Source organism: Mobula birostris, chromosome 10, assembly GCF_030028105.1.
Source record: "Mobula birostris isolate sMobBir1 chromosome 10, sMobBir1.hap1, whole genome shotgun sequence".
Lineage (NCBI taxonomy): Eukaryota > Metazoa > Chordata > Chondrichthyes > Myliobatiformes > Myliobatidae > Mobula > Mobula birostris.
Genome location: NC_092379.1, coordinates 86,061,918 through 86,084,746, shown reverse-complemented (window position 1 = coordinate 86,084,746; position 22,829 = coordinate 86,061,918).

The following is a 22,829-nucleotide window of genomic DNA, read 5'->3' as shown; positions in this document are numbered from 1 at the left end:
TTCAGATTCAAGAGGAAAACCATTGAATTAAGTTCAAAGAATGGCTCACTTAGAGAATATTGATATTCTAATAAATGCGCTTTAAATGCTGAAGAAAAGTGGAAGACAAATGCTATGAAAGTCAATATATTTTGGTATCAATGTTATTACTTTAATGGAGTTCGTCTTTTCACAATTTAACAATCTTTAGTGGCAAGTTCCTGTTGATCTCTTGGGCATATAGGATTAAAATTAAAAGCGCTCTCTAGATTAATATATTTTGATTTGACAAACTATCTTTGCTTTAATAAAAGTCAAATTAACATGTAAACGGTTGATATTATTGTGCAACATAGTTTTGTATTAATAGACCTGAACAGTTTGGATATCTTACACCACTCAATAGAATAAGCATTGGCTGGATTTAGCCAGTAACATCTTTGTACCATAAAATAGGCTGCAGTTGAGTCAAACCAGAATGGAATGGAATCTCAGGCATCAATCAGATTCCGTATTCTTTAAATTTTGTCACAGGTGCAACCTGTACTACCGACTTGCGAGAATGGTTTACCAATCAAGTTATCTTTAGTTTATATAGATAAACTAAATAAACTAGAAATAACTTGATTAGGTAGCAATTATTGCAAGGATGCACCACTGCTCAACTATAGGGAGAATGACAGGGAAAAAGTATCTCCATTGGTTTATCACTTCGTAACAACCAAGCTTCACTCAATCTTCACTCAGTTTATTATCATTAGCAGAAACTGCTTTGCAGGCTACATGAGGATTGTTCAACTCTAGGGGGAGTCCTGGCTCCTATCAGGCTATTAAAAGGACATGTGTAGAAGCATGAAAGCAAATAAAGCCCCTTGCATTAGGTAAAAGCATTTAACTTCATACAGGTTTTTCCTGCATCTGTATTTCCTTTTGTTAACAGCTGGTTCTTACAGTTCTAATGATCTTGAGCAACTTGCAATTATTTTCATTTTAACCTGCATTCTTTCTTTATGAGGAGCTGGTAATTTCAAAGAAAAAAATGCATTAATATACCACCTTTTGTCCTCTGAATGTCTCAGACCACTTTCCAGTCAATTGAATAAGTTTAATGTTTGAACATTAATATTAAAGTAGCGAACGGGACATCAAGCTGTTAGAACGAGCAATATGTGAGTTTTCATTCTGCTGACATAGAAGATAGAAAGAAAGCACAATACAGCCTCTCTGGCCCATTCACTGTTAATTGATATTAAATACCTGAGGGATAGCTTACATAGTGAAAGGTAGGATATTGCAGAGTGTGGTAGAACAATAGGATCTGGGAACACAGGTCCAGAATTCATTGAAACTGGTGTCACAGGTAGATAGGGTGGCAAAGAAAACTTCTGGCACCTTGGCCTTCATAAGTCAAAGTATTGAGTACAGGAGAAAAGATGTTATGCTGAAATTGTATAAGACATTGGTGAGGTCTAATTTGGAATATTGTGGGCAGTTTTGGTCACCTACCTACTGGAAAAATGTAAATAAGTTTGAGAGGGTACAGAGAAAATTTACAGGGATGTTCAATCACAAACAAGAGAAAATCTGCAGATGCTGAAAATTCAAGCAACACATACAGCACGCACAAAATGCTGGGGGAACTCAGCGGGCCAGGCAGCATCTATGGAAAAGAGTACAGTCGATGTTTCGGGCTAAGACCCTTTGGCAGGATGTTGCCAGGTCTGGAGGGCCTGAATTATCAGGAAAGGTTGATTAGGTTAGGACTTTATTCCTTGGAACATAGAAGACTGAGAGGAGATTTGATAGAGGTATACAAAATTATGAGGGGTATAGATAGGGTAAATGCAAGGAGGCTTTTTCCACTGAGATTGGGTGGGACAACAACCAGAAGTTATGGGTTAAGAGTGAAAGATGAAAAGTTTAAGGGGAATATGGGGGGTAACATCTTTACTCAGAGAATTGTGGGAGTGTGGAGCTAGCTGCCAGCATAAGTGTTGCAATGCAAGCTCAATTTTTACGTTTTAAAGAAGTTTGAACAGGTATACGGAGGGCTATGATCCCAGTGCAATTCGATAGGGGTAGGCAGCTTCAGTGATTCAGCATGGAATATATGGGTTGTAGGGCTGGTTTCTGCGCTAAACTTTTCTATGACTCCATGAATTATCTGCTCTTCTTTGCAAGGTTGTCATAAGACCTCCTAGTTTAAATGGAATCTTGCTTTAACATTCCACTTTACACCATCCAACCTCCAACAATACATACTACCTAAGTATTACAGTTCCACGGCAATATATCTTATTTGTGTTTAAGACTCTTTTGCTGAATTAGAACCCATAACATTCTGATTCAGAGGCAACTGTGACCAACTGAGCAATAGTTATCATTTTACTGCTAAGATTCTTACAGATGGTATGTTTTAAGGAAAGCTCAACTAGCCAAGAGGCATCTGAGTCCCAAACCTCCAATTGCCTTCCATTATCAGATTCTCCGGCTGAGGTTTCCCTTACCAATGTCAACTTTCCCAACAGAGCCACAGCAGCTTTGCAGTGAAATATGAGTAATTGCAAAAACCCCTAAAGCATGATATTCCAAGAAAGAAGGCACAGTAGCAATCAGCTAGAATAGCTTATCTGACCACATCTATCAAAATGCCACCAACCTAACAGAGGAGTGTATCAGTAAGACATTCTATGTCAGGTATGTACTAAGAACACCAGTGGCTCCCTACAACTTAGATTTAGACATGCACTAGAGCTATATTGATCTGGAAGGAAGGAACGTCAACTCAGACCATGAGAGGCTTGCGTCAGGCACTTTCATTCCTTACAAAGCGCAGATTGGAAGTCTGTGTGGGGCACCACTCCTCGTACAGACTAGGGCAATGTGTGGTTAAGTGCCTTGCTCAAGGGCACAAACACATTGCCACGGCTGAGACTCGAACTAGCGACCTTAAGATAACCAGATGAACGCCTTAACCACTTGGCCACGTGCCCAACAAATATTGTTCAATATTGATCAGCTGTGCCCTAAAATTTGGTAGTACCTTTAAAACTGATGTTGTTTTAATATTTTCACATGGATTTCAATTACAGTTCCATCACGCCAAAATTAGGCATAGATGAACCACACATGGGCTCAGTGCTCCTACTTAGGTGAGAGTAAATACTAATCTATAGCTCAGTGACAATACAACATTGAGCTCCTCATTCCCTGCATTGTGAATGACGTACTTATACTTTGCAAGTGTTGACATATTAGTTAACATGTGCTCTATGGTTTGAAAGCTTCCTGAAATATTGAACAAGCTGAGGATTCACAGGAATAGAAAAGTGATGTATTTCATCTGTACATGCACTTTTAACATTCAACAGTGCCTTGTCTCCTTCTACAGTGATCCACTGTATACTTTCTTCTGTAAATATGGAATGGTCATGAGGCTGGCTATGCCTATCTCTTAAATTCCCTTGTGATGCCGAGGTGCAATTTCTTCCAGAGTTATAACACAACTGAGATACAGTGAAGGAATATTCTTCTTTTCCCTTACAATTATAATGTTTACTGCACAGAGCTGTATCTTAAACCAATTAACTTTATGTCTGGCTGACTGAACTTGGACCAGCCTGATCTTCCCCGAATAGATCCTACCATTATCAAGAGCAACTTGAGGTATTACTCCAAAGCTGAGGCTGATATTTGGTAACATGTTCAGATTGCTTCTTCTTTGACTATGTTTCATCGTGAATTGTGCTCTACAGTTTCTCGGTAACTCTACCTATCCTGTATGAATGTGCTGCTTTTAATTGCAAATTTCTTAGTTGATTTATAGGCAAATGTCTATCCAAATGGAGATTAAGGTGATTATGCTGGCCAGTGAGTGAAAACAGCCATTAAATGAATGTTTTTCTGATAAGAGACACATCTTTAAAAGTGTGGATTGTTCACCATTTTCTGGCTAATTATTATCATGTTTTATATGTACATACAGGGACAGAAATTGACGTCTACAGAATTAGCACTCTTGGCAGATGAGATGCAATTTTCCAAGGGCTGAATGTATAGCTTAAATTCAGCCAATTTTACCTAGAGTGTGTGTGCAACGATTGAAAGCCAAAGCACACTGTAAGCAGCTAGACTGAAGCAGTGTAAGTGCATTGCAGTTCTGCAGATCACAGTGAAGGAAGCAGTTGTTCTAGTCACAGGGGTGCAGGAAACCCACAAAAATATTTAATACACTTTATTTTATTTCTTTAGAGATAAAGTGTAAAACAGACCCTTTACCTAATCACAGGACAACTACTGACAGTTAGGTCTTTGGACTGTGGGAGGAAACCCATGCACATAGAGGAAGAATGTACAAACTTTCTTACAGAGGATACCAGAATTGAATTCTGATCTCCATTGCCCCAAGCTGTAATAGCATTGTGCCAACCATTTTGCTACCACGTCACCCCACATGCAACCTTGGGGCAGCATTCTATACATACACCAAGAGCAAGAGGAAACAGGTTGGACCACACAAGATCAAAGAGGGAACACGTGCTTGGAGGCAGAGAATGTGAGCAAGGTGCAAATGAGTACTTTGCATCGGTTATTTGCCAAGGAGGTGGATATGGATGATAGTGAATTCATTGTGGATCATGCTAATGCTATTACAAAATTAATGCTGTTACATTAGTATGACGTTATTACAGCTTTGGGTATTGGAGTTTGGAGTTCAATTCCTGTGTCCTCTGTAAGAAAGGTCGTATATTCTTCTAATGCACACATGGATTTCCTCTGGGTCATGGGGAGAACATGCACACTCCTTATACACAATGGAAGAAACTGTAACACTACTGTGCCATCTCTTACCATTGCTTCTCCTTCAAAAAGGGATTTGAGGATAATCCTAATCTCTGTGGGTCTCCCATCAATGATAGGGAAGCTGCTGGAGAGGATTCTTAGGGATAGGATTTATGAGCTTTAGGAAAAGTATGTTTTAATTAGAACAATCATCATAAGTTTGACTGAAGAAGGTCATGTCTTACTAATGGTTGATTTTTTTGAGGAGGTGATCAAAGTGATTGATGAAAGTAGAGCAGTGGATTTTGTTTGCATGGATTTTAGTAAGGTGTTTGATGAGGTCACTCATGGGAGGCTCATCCAAAAAAAATGAAGAAATGAAGATACATAAGATTCATGGTTTAATGACTACTTGGATTCAGAATTGGTTTTCCCATAGAAGACAATGGATAGTGATCAATGGGTCTTATTCTGGCTGGAGCTCCATGACTAATGGTGTTTGGCAGGGATCTCTACTGAGATCGCTGTTGTTTGTAATGTATATAAATTACCAGGATGAAATTATGGATGGGTGGGTAGTTTTGCTACTTAGCTACTTAGGAAGTTTGCAAGATGTCATAAAGATTGGTGTCATGGTGAATAGTGTAGAAGATTGCCAAAGGATACAATGAGAGATATTTCAGTTGCAATTATGTGCACAGAGCAATGGTGGATGGACTTTAATCTAGATAAGAGTGAGGTGATGCACTTTGTAAAGTCACAGTTAATGACAGGACTCTGATCAGTACTGATGTACAGAGGGATCTTGCAGTCCAAGTCCATAACTCCCTAAAAGTGGCCAAGCAAGTTTATAGGGTGGTAAAAAAAGATCCTGTTAAGAATCAACTATTGTATATCAGTGGGTGTGAAGTGATATGTTGACCAGATACATGTTTTCATACCTGAAGGACATGAGTGAACTGCTGTACATGGGCACTTATAGTAATCCAGTTGTGTCATTTTAACTACTACTGAGACCAATAACCTTATTAATTCCAGAATGAGTTAATTATTTGAGGTTAAACTCCCAGCTTGCCATAAGCGAATTTGAACTCACACTTCTGGATCAATAGTCAAGAAAGCTCACTACCAGTCCTGAAATGCTGCTTTCACCCTACACCAACTCTTCCAAGAGAAGCTAACACCTCACAGCTGCCCGCAGATATGATCAGTGGGGTATGTCCTACCATATGAAATCATTTCCCTTGAGGACGCATTGGTGGTTTTAATCATGTTGGGTAGCCAGAGACAGAGCGTGAAGCATCTCACCTGGAGGCATATGGTCACTTCAGCTTCCTTACAGCTGCAAATTTTTCCAGATTCCTTGAAATTTCAAAACTGACTTCATTTTAAATATCCATTTAATCTCGTCACTTGCTTTCTCCTCTGAAGTAGGGAAGAGACAAAAACAATGATCTTCTTGTCTCCTTTGAAGTTTTGATGTGCATGTGACAAATAAAACTAATCTTTACAACACTTATATGTAAGCCACATTGCAGAAGACTTAACATTGTAAGCACTTTTGCTCGTATTGCGACTGAATTAATAGTATTTTGTATCATAGTGGTCCATTTTTTATTGTGGTCTTCATGGGAAAGGGCTTCATGACTGTATCTAAATTATGGACTGTTTTATGGTCCCAAGGTCAAGGAAGATCAGGAACAGTCCCGTCAGCTCATAATGTTGTGCCAAACTAATTACATCAGTAATTAAATGTCCAACTAAAGCAATCCCTTCGGCATACAAATGTCCATGTCATTTCCATTCCCTGTTCATTCCTGTGCCTGGCGAAGAGCCTCTTGAACACCTCCATCATATTTGCCTCCACAGCCACACTAGGAAGCACATTCCACGCACTCATCTCTCTCTGGAAATCTCCCTTAAACTTTCCCCTCTCACATTACATATATACTCTCTGGTATTCAATATTTCAGGTACTGGCTTTCTACTCTATAAACCTTTATCAGATATCCCCTTAGCCACTGCTGCTCTAGACAGGAAAATATTTTTTAAAAAAAGTTTGTCTAGCCTCTCCTTATAGCACGTACCCCGTGTTCCATGAAAAGTCCTAGTAAATTTCTTCGGCATCCTCTCCAAAGCTTCCAGATCCTTCCTTTAATAGGTGGTCAGAACTGAATACAATACCCTTGATATGGCCTAACTAGGATTATATAAAGCTTCAACATAACTTTCCAAATCTTGAACTCAGTTCCTTGACTAATAAAAGCAAACATACTATATGCCTTATTTATCTCCCTATCAACCTTGTAGCCACTTTCTAGGAGCTATGGACTTGGACCCCAAGATCCTTCTGTACATCAACATTGTTAAGGGTTTTGCCATCAGTAGTGTCCTGTCCCTTCACGATTCATTTCCAAAAGTGCAACACTTCATATTTGCCATTACACTACCTATATTTGTAACTAATCCATATCCAGCGCTACCCTTGCCAGTCTTTCATTCTATGCACAGCAAGACTAATCTCCATATTGTCTTCAAGCTTACTAACAGACAGATTATTTAAATATTTATCACAAAGAGCAGATCCCTGCCAAATACCACTAGTCACAGGCCTCCTACTAGAATAAGTCCCAGCAACCACTACCCTCTGCCTTCTGTGGGTAAGCCAGTTCTGAATCCAAGCTTCCAATTCACCACAGAAACCATGAATCTTAATCTTCTGGATGAGGCTCCAATAAGGACTTTGTCAAACACTTTATTAAAATCCACATAGACAACATGTACTATTCTACTTTCTTCAATCACCTCCATCACCTCCTTGAAAAACTCAATCAAGTCACACAAAACCTTGCTGACTGTACCTAGTGAGGCCATCACTTTCCAATGTTTATGATTCCTATTCATTAACTTCCCTACCACTGAGATGAGATTCACCAGTCTATGATTTCCTGTATTTTCCCTTTATTCCCTTCTTGAATATTAGAACAAAATTACCTACACGGCAGACCTCTGAAACCTCGCTTACAGCTAGAGAGGACACAAAGGTAATGGTCAATGCCCCAAAAATCACATATTTTGCCTCTTCCAGTAACCTTGGGTATATCCCATTAGGCCCTGGAGGGTTATCCAACTTAATGTTCTTTGAGAGGCCCAGTACAACCTCCTTCTCTACTTGTTGGCACAGCTTTCACATGCACACTCCAGCTGTCCAGGAATTTCCATTAGCTTCACTTGCAATATCATCAGTGCACTCCCTTTTTTTGCAGGTCAGGCCTCTAAGCCATTTCTATCTCCGTACCAGTCCAAGTATCCTTCAAATTATGACATTTAAGAGATTCTCAGATAGGCACACACATGTAAAAACATTCAAAGTACATTTATTATCAAAGCATATATACAGAATGCAACTCTGAGATTCGACCTCTCTCAGGCAGCCTCGAAACAAAGAACCACCATGGAACCCATTCAAGGAAACATCAAACACCCAACATGCAGAAAAATAAAACAAATTGTTCAAACGGCAAAAAGCAAATGAACAACACACAGAATGTCAAACATCCAACTCGGAGTCTAGCTGTAGTCAGGTTAGTTCATTTCAGCGCCATGCCACTAGCCCAATGCAGGCCGCTCGCAGAACCATTCTTCGCTGAAGTGCCCAGTGCCTAACGATTACTTCGATTAAACTGCACAAAGGCAGCAAAAGAAAGATAGCCAGAATCCAGTAGTAAATGCAACATGAACCTCAAAGTCTCCCCAAAACTAGTCCACAGCCTCACCAATCAAGTTTTGCCATATGGAACCCAAGGCTCCTGCACTTTCCTCTGACAGCATAGCGAGAGGGAGAGGAAGACTGGTCAAATGCAGGCAGATGACACCAAACACCCACCCATCCTAGTCTGATACTATCACTAAGTACTTCAAATAGCTGATTATCAATAATTAGAAGATTTAACTACTCAGAGAGTCAGCCCTCGCAGCATTATTTTAGGGTGTCTGGGATCTCTGTCCACTGAAGCTTTTAGACCATCTGTGTGAAGTCACCAAGTAGCAAAAACAAACAGTATAAATGTTAGAGAACAGCCAGACTTGTTAGGAATGGTCAAGGAATGACAAGAAAAATGACAGAAAGATGGGATGACCAGAATCCATTCCTTTGTCTTCAATTTCTGTAATGAGCATCTCATTCATTTGTAACTCATTGGTAAGTCTTTCTAGTTTATAGGAATTGTACCTGTGTTTTGTAAACCCTTTGTGTTTTAGAAATTGCATATAATTTGGAAATCTTTTATGAGAGAAATTCTTTGTGTATTTTGAATGTCTTTTTAAGATTTTTATCTAAATTTATACATGTATCACAAAACAGTTAACTGTGTTTAAACTACTTTGCTGGCTGTAAGAATCTCCTTCTTGTGGGGGGGGCTCACCGCTCAAATAGTGGGTATTGGCAGCTAAACTTGGCATGGAAGATACACACGGAAGTGATCTAGCCTTGAAAAGTAGCTGACTGCAGTATCCTCTATTTAGTGAGAGTACCCATAGCTACCTATATCGGATACGGCTTAGATCTTAATTTGAGTTCAGAACTTGACAGAGTATAAACTCAACATCATTGCATCTGAACACCAATGCCATTCAATCAATTCTAACTTTAAAAAAATATTTTGTATTTAAATTCACACAATTTGTTCAGCAACAAACATTTTTCAGAATCCCAAATTAATTCAAGTCCAATTGACTAACAATTTCCTACTTGCTCTTCACTTGGTTCATTTGATTTAGAGCTACAGTATCTAGCTACAAGAAACAATTTGTAAGATGGGTGCTTACCCTCAGAAAGCAATCTACACCATGTCTCTGAAATATTTAACATACAGCGACTGTTACTTGACAAAGTCTGGTCAATAAAAACTTGTGTTTTTTTATGGTGTCTGGTTCTGATATCAGCAGTCAATGAATGACACATTGAAGAAAATAGTTGACATTTCATTGTGAAAGATTTGGGAAAGTGAAACTTAAGTAATTTTCCACCAGGAACTGAAGATGGGACATTCTCATTAGATGAACAATTTGACACGTACGTTGTTTGCCTTGATGTACTGAAACTAGGCCAATGATAAAATACAGGATGCAGAAGGAAGATAAATTAAATGGAATCACCTGTATCTACTGCAGATCTCTATAAATTCAGTAATCCATCTATGCAAACTAAATTTGAAACAGTATGATTGAACTCATATCTTTTTCCATCAAGTTTTTGACTCTATAAACTACACCCTTGGGCTGTTTTTGGTGAATATAATAGTAATCAATGGAGATGTTTTAAGCTTTGTGAAATCATACTCCACTAAGGAAGCATGATTTTGAATGGGTTTTCCAACTGGAAGTTAATGGGGCGTATGCACATAAAGTAAAAAAAAATGATGCATGGAAAGTGCTTCGATATTGAATTACTCATGGGTAAGATTCTGTTGAATTTCTAAGATCAGTATTGACAGAAGAACATATACAGTATTTGAAAAAGGATCTAGTGCTTCCTGGTGTATACTCTTCTCGGGCTTGCAGTTGGGTACAGGAATCGATCTTATTGCGATTGAAATTGATAACAGTACCCAGCTGAAAGCCCAAGAAGAGTTTATTCATCATATACAGTACCTATGCAAGGTACCATCTAACATATATGCTATGGTGTATAGTATAGTTTTCTCAGTGGTCAGCAATCAGCACTGGGCCAATAAAAAGAAAGGAGGTGTAAGCAGAGAAACCATTGTTGGAGCACACATTGTTCCAGTGGTCCAGCTGTGGTTCAACAGGCTTAGGCAAAACTGTCTCAGGCAAGCACAAGTGGAAGTTCTAAGTAAGTACGTAAGAATGTTTCTAGTACATTTCTTTTGTCTGTTTGCACATAGAATAGATCTGAGAATGGATCTGGAGGTTGTGGTATGTTCACTGTGTGAGATGTGGGAAACTTAGGAGACCTCCTATCTCCCTGATAACTTTATCTGCATGAAGTGCATCAAGTTGCATCTTCTTAGAAACAAGGTTAAGGAACTGAAACTGCAGCTCAATGACCTTCATCACATATGGGAGACTTAGGAGGTGATAGATAGGAGCCACAGGGAGGTATTCACCCCAAAGTTGCAGGAGACAGGTCCCCTTGTGACTGTCAGGAGAGGGAAAGGGTGTAGGTAGTCAGTACAGAGTACCCCTGTGGTCATTCCAGGATGAAGGAAATGTCTTCCTTTTTTAAAGAAAGGGGCTTCCCTTCCTCCACCATCAACTCTGCCCTCAAACGCATCTTTCCCATTTCATGCACATCTGCTCTCACCCCATCCTCCTGCCACCCCACTAGGGATAGGGTTCCTCTTGTCCTCACCTACCACCCCACCAGCCTCCGTGTCCAACATATAATTCTCTGCAACTTCCACCATCTCCAATGGAATCTCACCACCAAGCAGATCTTTCCCTCCCCTCCTCGTTCTGCTTTCCACAGGGATCACTCCCTACGCAACTCCCTTGTTTATTCGTCACCTCCATCCCTTCCCACTGATCTCCCTCCTGGCACTTACCCTTGTAAGCAGAACAAGTGATACACCTGCCCTTACACTTCTTCCCTCATCACCATTCAGGGCCCCAGTCAGTCATTCCAGGTGAGGCGACACTTCACCTGTGAGTCTGCTGTGTGATATACTGTGTCTGGTGCTCCCAGTGTGGCCTTCTATATATTGGTGAGACCCGATGCAGATTGGGAGACTGCTTCATTGAACACCTACATTCTGTCTGCCAGAGGAAGCAGGATCTCCCAGCGGCCACACATTTTATTTCCACATCCCATTCCCATTCTGATATGTCAATCGATGGCCTCTTCTACTGTTAAGATGAAGCCACACTCAGATTGGAGGAACAACACCTTATATTCCGTCTAGGTAGCCTTCAACCTGATGGCATGAACATTGATTTCTCTAATTTCTGTTAATGCCCCTCCTCCCCTTCTTACCCCATCCCTATTTATTTATCTATTTATTCATTTTCTCTCTTTCCCTCTCACAATAACTCCTTGTCTGTTCTCCATCTTCCTCTGGTGCTCCCCTGTCCCTTTCTTTCTTCCAAGGCCTTCCGTCCCATGATACTGCCCCTTCTCCAGCCTTGTATCCCTTTTGCCAAGCAACTTTCCAACTCTTGGCTTCATCCCGCCCCCTCCTGTGTTCTCTTATCATTTCTGGTCTCCCCCTCCCCCTCACACTTTCAAATCTCTTACTATCTCTTTTTTCCATTAGTCCTTACGAAGGGTCTTGACCCGAAACGTCAACTGTACTTTTTCCAAAAGGGAGGAGGTTCTGTAGAGGGAATATAGGAAGCTTGGCAGAAAGCCGAGAAGCAGGACCTACTGGGTAGCAATCTCTGGATTGCTGCTTGTGCTACATGCTATTGTGATTGGGATGAATGCGTGACTGAAGTAGTAACTTAGGGGGCAGGGTTTCAGATTTCAGGGTTATTGGGATCTCTTCTGGGAAAGGTATGACATGTACAAAAAGGATGAGTTATACATGAACCCAAGAGGGACCAATATTCTTGTGAGCACGTTTGTTAGATCTGTTGTGGATGGTTTAAAGTAATTTGGTAGGGGAATAGGAACCAGAGTGAAAGGGCTGAGGAGTGGGCAGTTGGTAGACAAGTAGATGCACTGTGTAGTGAGTCAGTGAGGAAGGGCAGGCAGATGATAGGGGAAAATTGCAGTCAGTGGGAAGAGTTGAAGTGCAAAAGTGGCAAATTCAAAAAGGTTGATGAATACAGGATTAAAGGTGTTGTATTTGAATGCGCACAGTATACAGAATAAGGTAGATGATCTTGTAGCACAGTTAGAGGTTGGCAGATATGATACAGCGGGCATCTCCGAGTCCTGGCTGAAAGAAGGTTATAGTTGGGATTTTAGCATCCAAGGATACACCTCAAAGGACAGGCAGGTAGGGAATGGGTGACTCTATTGGCAAAAAAAGACTTCAAATCCTTAGGAAGAGGTGACATAGGATCAGAGGATGTAAAGTCCTTGTGGGTAGGGTAAAGAAACTGCAAGAGTAAAAAGATTGGGAAAATTTGGTTGGTGCTGGTTCCCAAGAGAGGGAATTTGTAGAATGCCTACGTGATGGCTTTTTAGAACATCTTGTGGTTGAGTCCACTAATGGATTGGGTGGGATGTAATGATCCAGATTTGATTAGGAAGTTTAAGGCAAAGGAACCCTCAAGAATACACAGAAAATGCTGAAGGAACTCAATAGGCTAGACATTATCTATGGAAAGTAATGAACAGTCAAAGTTTTGGACCAAGATCCTTCTTCAGGTCTGGAAAGGAGGAATAAAAAAAAAGTGGGGGAGGGGAAGGAGGATAGCTAGAAAGTGACAGGTGAAGCCAGGTGGGTAGGAAAGGTAAAGGGATGGACAGTAAGGAATCTGATAGAAGGGAAGCCTGGACCATGGGAGAAAGGGAAGGAGGAGAGTACCCAGAGAGATGTGATAGGCAACTGAGAAAAGGTAAGATCAAGAGTGGGGAATAGAAGAATAAGGGATGGAAAGGAAAATGTATTTACTGCAAGGAGAAATCAATGTTCATGCCATCAGGTTGGAGGCTACCCAAGTGGTTTTGCTCCTCCACTCTAAGGGTGGCCTCATTATGGCACAGAGGAGAGAATATACTGACATATCAGATTGAAGTTCCACTTTTGGTGGATGGAGCGAAGGTGCTCAACAAAGCAGTCTTCCAATTTACAATAGGTCACACCAGTGTAGAGGAGGCTACATCGGGAGCACTGGACACATTTAACAATCCCAGCAGATTTGCAGGGTAAGTGTTGCCTCGCCTAGAAAGATTGCTTGGGGCCCTGAATGGAAGTGAGCGAGGAGGTGAATAGGGAGGTGTACCATTTTGGCCACCAACAGGGATAAATTCCAGAAGACTGATCATAATTTTATAGAATTTACCCTGAAGTTGAGAAAGAAAAGCTAAAATCAGAGTAAAGGTAATTACAGTGTCATATGGCGGGGGGGGGGGGTTGCGTTGGGAGCGGACCCAAATGCAAGACGCCGACACTGAAGTACTAGGAACAGGACTAGGTTTGTCAAGAAAGCAGGGGAAGAAACGACACTGGACATTGACACAGGTCCTGGATGAGAAAAGGATTCAGGGCCTGGGCTAGAAGCACGAGACCCGGACGGGGAACTAGGAACAAGGAGCCAGGACTAGGGCTCCGAGTCAGAGACTGGATAGGGACCCAGAACCTGGGTCTTGACTCAGGCTCAGACCCCGGATCTAGGCGAGAACAAGGCGTGGCTACAGGACAGGATGTGGCTAGGCTAAAGGACTGGACATGGAAACCCTGCACAGGACGAGGCACATGGACAAGACGAGAACACAAAGCCTTGACTTGGACAGGACGAGGTTCTTGAACTAGGCTTGGACTAGACGAGAGACTCCTGGACAGGACAAGGGAACTCCAGCACAGGATGCGGGAACTCCAGCACCAAACTGGGCAAGGTACCGGAACTAGATGAGAAAACAGGAAAATCCGGAACAAGGATCGATGGACCGGACCGTGAACCGGAATGCAGACTTCACGGACCAGACCATGACATACAGAGGCACAAGAGAAGAGCTGGCCAAAGTTGATTGGAATGAGGCACTTGCAAGGATGATGACAGAGCTGCTGGTTCTGTGGGAACTTCGGAACGTGCAGGAAAGATACATTCACAAAGATAAAGAAGGATTTGAAAGGGGAAACGAAGTGACCATGGCTGATAAGGGAAGTCAAAGAAAGCATAAAATCAAAAGAAAGGGTGCATAATATAGCAAAAGACAGTGAAAAGGAAGAGGATTTGGGAAGCTTTTAAAAACCAACAGAGGGCAACTAAAAAAGCCATAAAGAGAGAAAAGTTGCGATATGAAGGTAAGCTAGCCAATAACATAGAAGAGAATACTAATTTTTTTTCAGATATATAAGGAGTAAAAGAGAGATTACTGGATATCAGACCACTGTAAAATGATATTGCGGAGATAGTAATGAGGGACAAAGTAATGGCAGACAAACTTAATAAGTATTTTGTCTTCACAGTGGAAGGCTCTAGCAGAATACCAGAAAAGTGAGAGTGCCAGGAGGCAGCAGGGAATGACATTGCTGTTACTAAGGAGAACGTGATTGGGAAGCTGAAAAATCTGAAGGTATATAAATCACCTAGACCAGATGCACTATGCCCCAGTGTTCTGAAAGCAGAAGTTGAAGAGATTGTGGAGGCATTAGTAATGATATTTCAAGAATCATTAGATTTTGGAATGGTTGCTGAGGACTGGAAAATTGCAAATGTCACTTTACACTTTAAGAAGGGAGGGAAGCAGAAGTAAGGAAATTATAGGCCAGTTAGCCTGACTTCAGTGGTTAGGTTTCTGGGTACTTGGAGGCACATGATAAAATAGGCCAAAGTCAGCATGGTTTTCTGAAGTTGAATTCTTGACTGCCAAATCTATTGGAATTTATATAGGAAACAACAGGTAGGAGAGTCAGTGAATGTTGATTATTTGGATTTCCAGATGGCCTTTGACAAGCTGCAGCACACAAGGCCGCTTAACAAAGTAAAAGCTCATGGTATTATAGGAAATGTACTAGAATGGACAAACTTCTGCTAATGCCCCACCTCCCCCTCGTACCCCATCCGTTATTTATTTATATGCACACATTCTTTTTCCCTCTCTCCTTTTTCTCCCTCTGTCCCTCTCACTATACCCCTTGCCCATCCCTCCCCCCTTTCTTTCTCCCTAGGCCTCCTGTCCCATGATCCTCTCATATCCCTTTTGCCAATCAACTGTCCAGCTCTTGGCTCCATCCCTCCCCCTCCTGTCTTCTCCTATCATTTCAGATCTCCACCTCCCCCTCCCACTTTCAAATCTCTTACTAGCTCTTCTTTCAGTTAGTCCTGACAAAGGGTCTCAACCCGAAACGTCAACTGAACCTCTTCCTAGAGATGCTGCCTGGCCTGCTGCGTTCACCAGCAACTTTTATGTGTGTTGCTAGAATGGATAGAAGATTGGCTGACTGGTAGGAGGCAAAGACTGGGAATAAAGGGGGTCTTTTCTGGTTGATTCTTGGCATGTATGTATGTATATATCCACATTGTATGTCAATGATTTGGATGAAGGAATTGATGGCTGTGTGGCCATGTCTGCAGGTGATACCAAATTAGGTGGAAGGACAGATGGTCTTGAGGAGGCAGGCTGTTTGCAGAGGGAATTAGACAGATTAGGGGAATGAGCAAAGAAGTGGCATGTGGAATATAATGTAGGGAAGTGTATGTTCATGCATTTCTGCAGAAGGAATAAAGGCATGACTATTTTGTAACTGGGGAGAAAATTCTAAAATATGAGGTGCAGGGGGTCTTGGGAGTCCTTGTGCTTGATTCCCTAACTGTTAATTTGCAGATTGAGTCAGTAGTAAGGAAGGCAAATGCAATGTTAGAATTCATTTCAAGAGGACTAGAATACAAAAGCAAGGCTGTAATCCTGAGGTATTATAAGGCATTTATCAGGCCACACTTGGAGTATTATGAGCAGTTTTGGGTCCCTTGTCTAAGAAAGGATGTGCTGGCATTGGAGAGGGTCCAGAGGAGGTTCAAGAGAAAAATCCCAGGAATTAAAGAGTTAACATATGAGGAATGTTTGATAGTTCTGGGTATGTACTTGCTGGGGTTTAGAAGAATGAGTGGGGTGTGTGTGTGTGTATATATATATACATACACACACTCTCTGCTTGGCAGTTAGGTCTAGTGAAACAATATTGGGTTCTGGAGCCTCCTCTAAGTTGGTAGAAGTTGACTTGGGAGCTGCAGGAAGTGGTTCTGACAGTGCTGAACACCTTTCTTCTTGACGTGTTGGCACCCCAAACAGTACATGGCAAGCTACACTGAATGAGATGGATCATAATGTACGAATACAGCATCTGATGTCACCATTTCCTTTTCCTTTCGGAAAGCCACTTCATACTGTCCATTGTCATTTCTTCTTGATCTGTAGTAATGAGATCAGGGATGAAGCACAGTCACCAGGTTTCAGCACACTTGTGTAATTCTTGTGCATTGATGGTGTGACCGCAGTAAGCGATGCTTGGTTCAAAGAATTCACCATTGTGTTGTGCTCTAAGCCCATCATCTTCTAATCGTTTCAACAATGTCTTGAGATTTCAGGTATGTTCCTGGTCATCCTTTCCGGTAACAATGATGCCTTCCTGGTAATACTGAATCCCTGAACAGCTTTGCAGCACCTGGTCCATAGTTTCCTGGCAGAGTGCAAGTGCAGGTGCAACTCCAAAAATAACCTTATTATAGTGATAAAGTCCTTTGTGAGTGTTTATAGTGAGAAACAATTTGGGCTCTTCTTCCATCTCCATCTGTAGGCAGTCCTCAGCTAAATACTTTGCTGAACTCTTTCTGTCCAGAAAGGTAAGCAAAGATATTCTCTATCTTGGGCAGAGGATTTTGATCTACCTTAAGTACCGGGTTGATGGTTACTTTAAGATCACCACAGATCCTGACAGAATCATTTTTCTTGGCTACTGAGACCATTGGTGTTGCCCAAGGGTTCCACTCAACCTTGAAAAGAATTACTTCAGTCTCCATGCGATTTGGCTCACAGGCTACGTTATTATGGATGGTATAAAGAATTGGATGGGGTTTGGAAAATTTGGGTGTGACATTTTCATTTAACACTATTTTACCCTTGATAGGTTAGAGTTTTCCAGTGCCATTCTTGAATGCTGCTGTAGCATCATCCAGTACATTTCTTAATTTGTTTTCAGTTGACTCTATGATGTGGCATGCAAATGGTGGATAGATCTCCAATCAATTTGGAGTTGTCTAAGCTAATCATACCCCATGATACTAGCCCTCTCGTTTTTACCACATAAAAGCCCAATGTGGCTTGTTGGTTGTTGTATCTCTCTACTATGAATGTCATTCCCACAGGAGTTACCTTTCCTCTGATATAAGTTCTTAATATGATATCTGCAGACTTCAGTTTAGTATCATTGAAATGCCATTCAAACTCATTTTATGGAATGACTAAAATAGCCAAGCCGGAGTCCAATTCCATTTAATTACTTTGTAATTCACTTCTGGTGTAAGCCATATTGCTTATCTCTTGTTCCTTTTCACGTTGTCAGTCTCAAGGCTACCCATCCTGCGATACTCTCATGATTATCAGATTTTTCATCAACAGCATGCAGATAAGTACTCTCTTTGAAACTTCAACTCACACTTTTATCTTTTTCTCTTCTGTGTGCAGTCCATTTTCTTTTGTCTGCTCGACATGCTCTTTGTGTATGCCCCACATTGATGCATTTTTTGCAATGTCTGCCTTTAAATGTGCATTAGTCTGGTGTATGTGAGCCCCTGTCACAACAGTAATACAATTCGTTCAGACAGGCCAATTTCTGTTTAGACATCACAATTTTGTTCACGGTCCCTTTCATTATTGAATGTAATTCAATTGATTCTCTGTCTGCTATTTCCATTGATACAGTTATTTCAACTTCACTTTTAAATGTAATTGTGCTTCATTTAGGAGCCATTTTTGAATTCTTTCTTGTAAGATTCCTCAAACTAAATGATCTCTAAGTGCATCATTAAGCCCATTACCAAAATGACAACGCCCAGACAACTTCTTCAATTCAGTTACATATGCTGAAATGGACTTCCTTTCTTTTGGTTCTGTTTAAGAAACGTAATGTCTTCTGCAATCAACAATGGCTTTGGTTCTGAATGTTCCGACATTGCTGTCACGATATCAGCAAAGTTTATTTCGGCTGTTTGTTTGTAGCAGTCAAAGTTCCAAGTAAACTGTATGCCATTAAAGCAAATGCACTCAGCAAAGTTGGTACTTATTTCATATGCTTAAGAATGCTGCTCAATCTGCTCGGTATGCAATATCTAGTTGTCTGCTGTGTAAACAACTGCATCTAGATTTCCAATGTAGCCAAGCCATTTCTGCTTTTATTTTTAAAGATTATTATCACCCGGTACTTACTGCTTATGAACCCATGAATTCTTCCGATTTTTGCCTTTCTTTTAAACTGTAACATCTTTGATGAACAAAGCATGCTACTCCAAAGAAAAAAAATTGTGCTCTGCTTTTTTTTTTAACTTGACTGTTACTCACTGTGTTTTTTTTTCCCAATTTGAACATTTTGCCGTGCTTCAACAGGTAGGTAGTTTTCTTGAGTTCATTTAAAACTTCCTCCTTACCACTGTTATGTTCTGTAACTCCAAAAAATAAAAACTACGTGAAACAAAAACACACAGTGTCCAAAATGTGAGTCTAACTCAGTTTTAATTTTAAGTGAGGCACGCATGTATAACGTGGTGGTGTAATGACTTATGCTATTTGCGGTACTTTTATATATAACTTGTAATGCATTATGAAAAGAACAAAGAATGCTTGATCAAACAATATATTTACAATATTACTCAAATATTACTTTAATACTAAATACACAACCAAACCTATTAGATATTGAAAGGTCTGGATAAAGTGGATGTGGAGAGGATGATTCCTATACCGGTGGAGTCTAGGGCCAGGGTCACTGCCTCAGAATTGAAGGATGACATTTAGAAAAGATATGAGGAAATTTATTTTCTATCCAGAGGGTGATAAATTTGAGGAAACGTTTGCTACGGACAACGTTGCAAGCCAGGTCCTTGGTTGTATTTAAGGGGAAGGTTGACAGGTTCTTGATTAATCAAGGCATCAAAAGTTATGAGGAGAGGGCTGGAGAATGGGGTTGAAATGGATAATAAATCAGCCATGATGGAATGGTAGAGCAGACTTGATGGACGAATAAACTAATTCTGCTCCTAGGTCTTGTAGTCTTATGGTGTGTGCAGTTGATTGAGTTTGAATGACTGGATAGTAAAGACTATGCCTTAATGATTTGCTGAGGTATTTTCTTTCTCCATAGATCATGTATTGGGCCAGGACGCCCATGTACCATGTGGCATTGGCTAATAAGCTAGAGGATTTTTCATTAGAATAGAAAACCTAACATATTGCAGCAAAACAAGATAGAGGAATTAGAATGAACTACCAGAAAAATATCATGCCATTCTAATTATAATCCTTTTGAAGCAGACCTTAGGTATTGTGCTGTGCAATACAGGCAGTGAAGGTGCTTGCTCATTTTGTTTTTGAATCATGCAATGCGCTGCTTCAGACTTCGGATGTGACTGTCAACAACCTACTTAAAAACCTTAAGTAATTGCTGACTGACTGGTTTACTGACACTGCTCCTCAGCAATTGAGTGATCAAACAACTGCAGATGAAATAAAAGTCGCTCTGAGAATACCTGTGCTGCAACCTCGCATGCCAGGTGGCTTATAGGAGTCATGTACCACTTGAATTAATGGAAGAAGACCTACTGTACATTTAAGGTTTTTCTGAGAAATACATAAAAATCGTGATTTAATGAATACATTGGTTAGCAAAATGTTGATCTATTTGTATCTAAGTATACAAGAAATGTAAATATTATCTCAACATTAAACACTGGACATTAATAGTGACAATATTAAAATTGGGGCATTCTGGATTTCCAAGTTTAGTTCCGGTGCCTTTCTGCAAGGAATCTCTGTACGTCCTCCCTGTGGGTTTCCCCGGATGCTCCGGTTTTCCTCTCACAGTCCAGAGACGTACTAGGTAGCTTAATTGGTGGTTGTAAATTGCTCCATGATTAGGTTAGGGTTAATCGGTTTTATTGGGGGTTGCTGGAACAGCACGACTTGAAGGGCCAGAAGCTCTACTGTATTGCTAATTAAATATATAAACAAATACTTCTAATATTTCTTGTTTTGCTTTATTTAATCTCTGACCGTTTTGATCAATTCCTAATGCTATTAGCTAGTCAAAGTAATCATTACTGAGTTATAAACTTTTCAATTAGTAGCCTTGACAGCATCAACAGTCTAGTTTAAACATCTCCTTGGCATAATCAGCAGCAAGTAAACACAAATAAATATTGCAGATGCTGGAACTTTGAAGTCTAGTCAGAAAATGCTGGAAGTACTCAGTCAGCCAACAGTGTCAAAGGAAAGAGAAACAGAGGAAACAATTCAGGTCAAAGATATATTGGATAGTTTCATCTCTATAGATGCTACAGGCCCTCCCCAATGTTTTTTACAGTTTGTAGAGCAGAAACAACCACTTTGTTTGTTTTTCGTCTCTGTAGCCTATAGATATTCATCTATTGCTACATCTTAAATACAGCCCAAATTGAAACCAGATGATCGAATCTGGAGCAACACACTAAGCACCGGAGGAATTCGGGAGATTAGGCAGCATCTATTCAGGGAAACGGACAGTTGATATTTTGGTTTCAGTCCCTTCATCCGGACTGACTCAGTTTTCTAGTCACTTAATATATATTATGGGATAGAGTAACAAAGAGTTTTTTTCTGTATTTTCCTATTTTTATACTATGATTGGAAGAAAAATAATGGTAAACAATTTACTAGTGCATCTTCATAAGCTGCACATCCTAAAACATCTATTTCATCTGAACAGGTTGATATCCACTAATAATATAAACATCAGCTGAAGTACATTTTTGAGAAAAGCATTAAGAGTAAAATCTATTTTTACTACAGTGTACAATCTTCTTTTGAACATTCAAGAAACCTGTCAGCCTTTATATTCCTATGGTGAGATTTTATTTCCTGGTCATTGATTTTAGATAGAAGTTAACTAATGAAGCTCTGTGATTCAGCTTGACATCGGCCATTCTTATCGGTTGCCTTCTCTGGAACTGAGATACTGTACTCTGGTCTGTTAAAATATTTGATTTATATCAAATGTAAGTCAGATATAAACCTATCGTTTTATTTGTCATGTACAGACATTACTGGGTCTAACAAAACAAAGCTAGTGAAATGAGCAATGTTTTGCTGGACCCCACGTCTAAGTTACAACCACATCATCCTTTGTGAATACTGCTGAACAATCATTATGTTTCAGCTAGCTGGTATATTCTCCTCAAAATTAGACTCCAAAACTGATGTATGAATATCTTTAGAGTCAAACAAACCAGCCTAGATATTAGAGGATTAGAGTTGAAGAGCATAGCTAGATTTTTTGATAAGAAAAATTGCATTATCTAGCATTGCTGCAGCACTGAATAAAATATATGCCTAAAAACGTAAATGTGGTTTAGGGTCTCTGTGGATAATAAGTGCAATGGTTTCTGATCTTACCTACAATATTCATCTTTAAACCTGATTTTACGTAGTCTTTATGCAATTACAGTTTCACATCTTACGTACCAATTGTAAGGACAAAAACGCCAGAAATCGGGATTATAATCCAAATCAGAATCACTTTATTGCCAGTATGTGAAGCATACCAGAATTGATTGTGGTTTGATGCCAACCATAAAACACAGGACAATACCATAACAGACAACACAATAGCAACCAACAATTTACAAGACGAAACAGCCATGAGCAATCAACATTTAGCAGAATGGTTACATGCACAAACGTCAATAATCAGACTTAAGCAAATGTGAACGTATAAACAGACTGAATAATTATCAACAGAACAACAAGAGCAGGAAAGATTGTTTAATGGATGTTGTGCAGGGACAGTTAGGATATTACACCTGAGTGAGTTTTGTTGAGAAGCTGGACAGCTAAAGAAAGAAGCTTTGGAGATGACATATGATTTATGATTTTGTTCAGTCATGATTGTCATTGTTGTCTGCTTTTCTTTTGCAATAGTCACCACAGTGAGATTTCATGTACTAGTGTCCCTTTATGACATTCCACACAATGTTGATGAGATAGCCAAACTTACAGTAACCATGTATATTGCAGAGTCAATGGAGCTGGCAAATGATATGCATTGATCTTCTTGGGGCTGTTCAAAATGATTTCCAAATGTAACTAACTGCTGTGAACTGGATCACAACTCAGTTTAGAATCCCTTGGTCAGCATCCTAGATCAAACAGAATTTACTCAACAAATTGGGATGGATGCTGAATATCAATA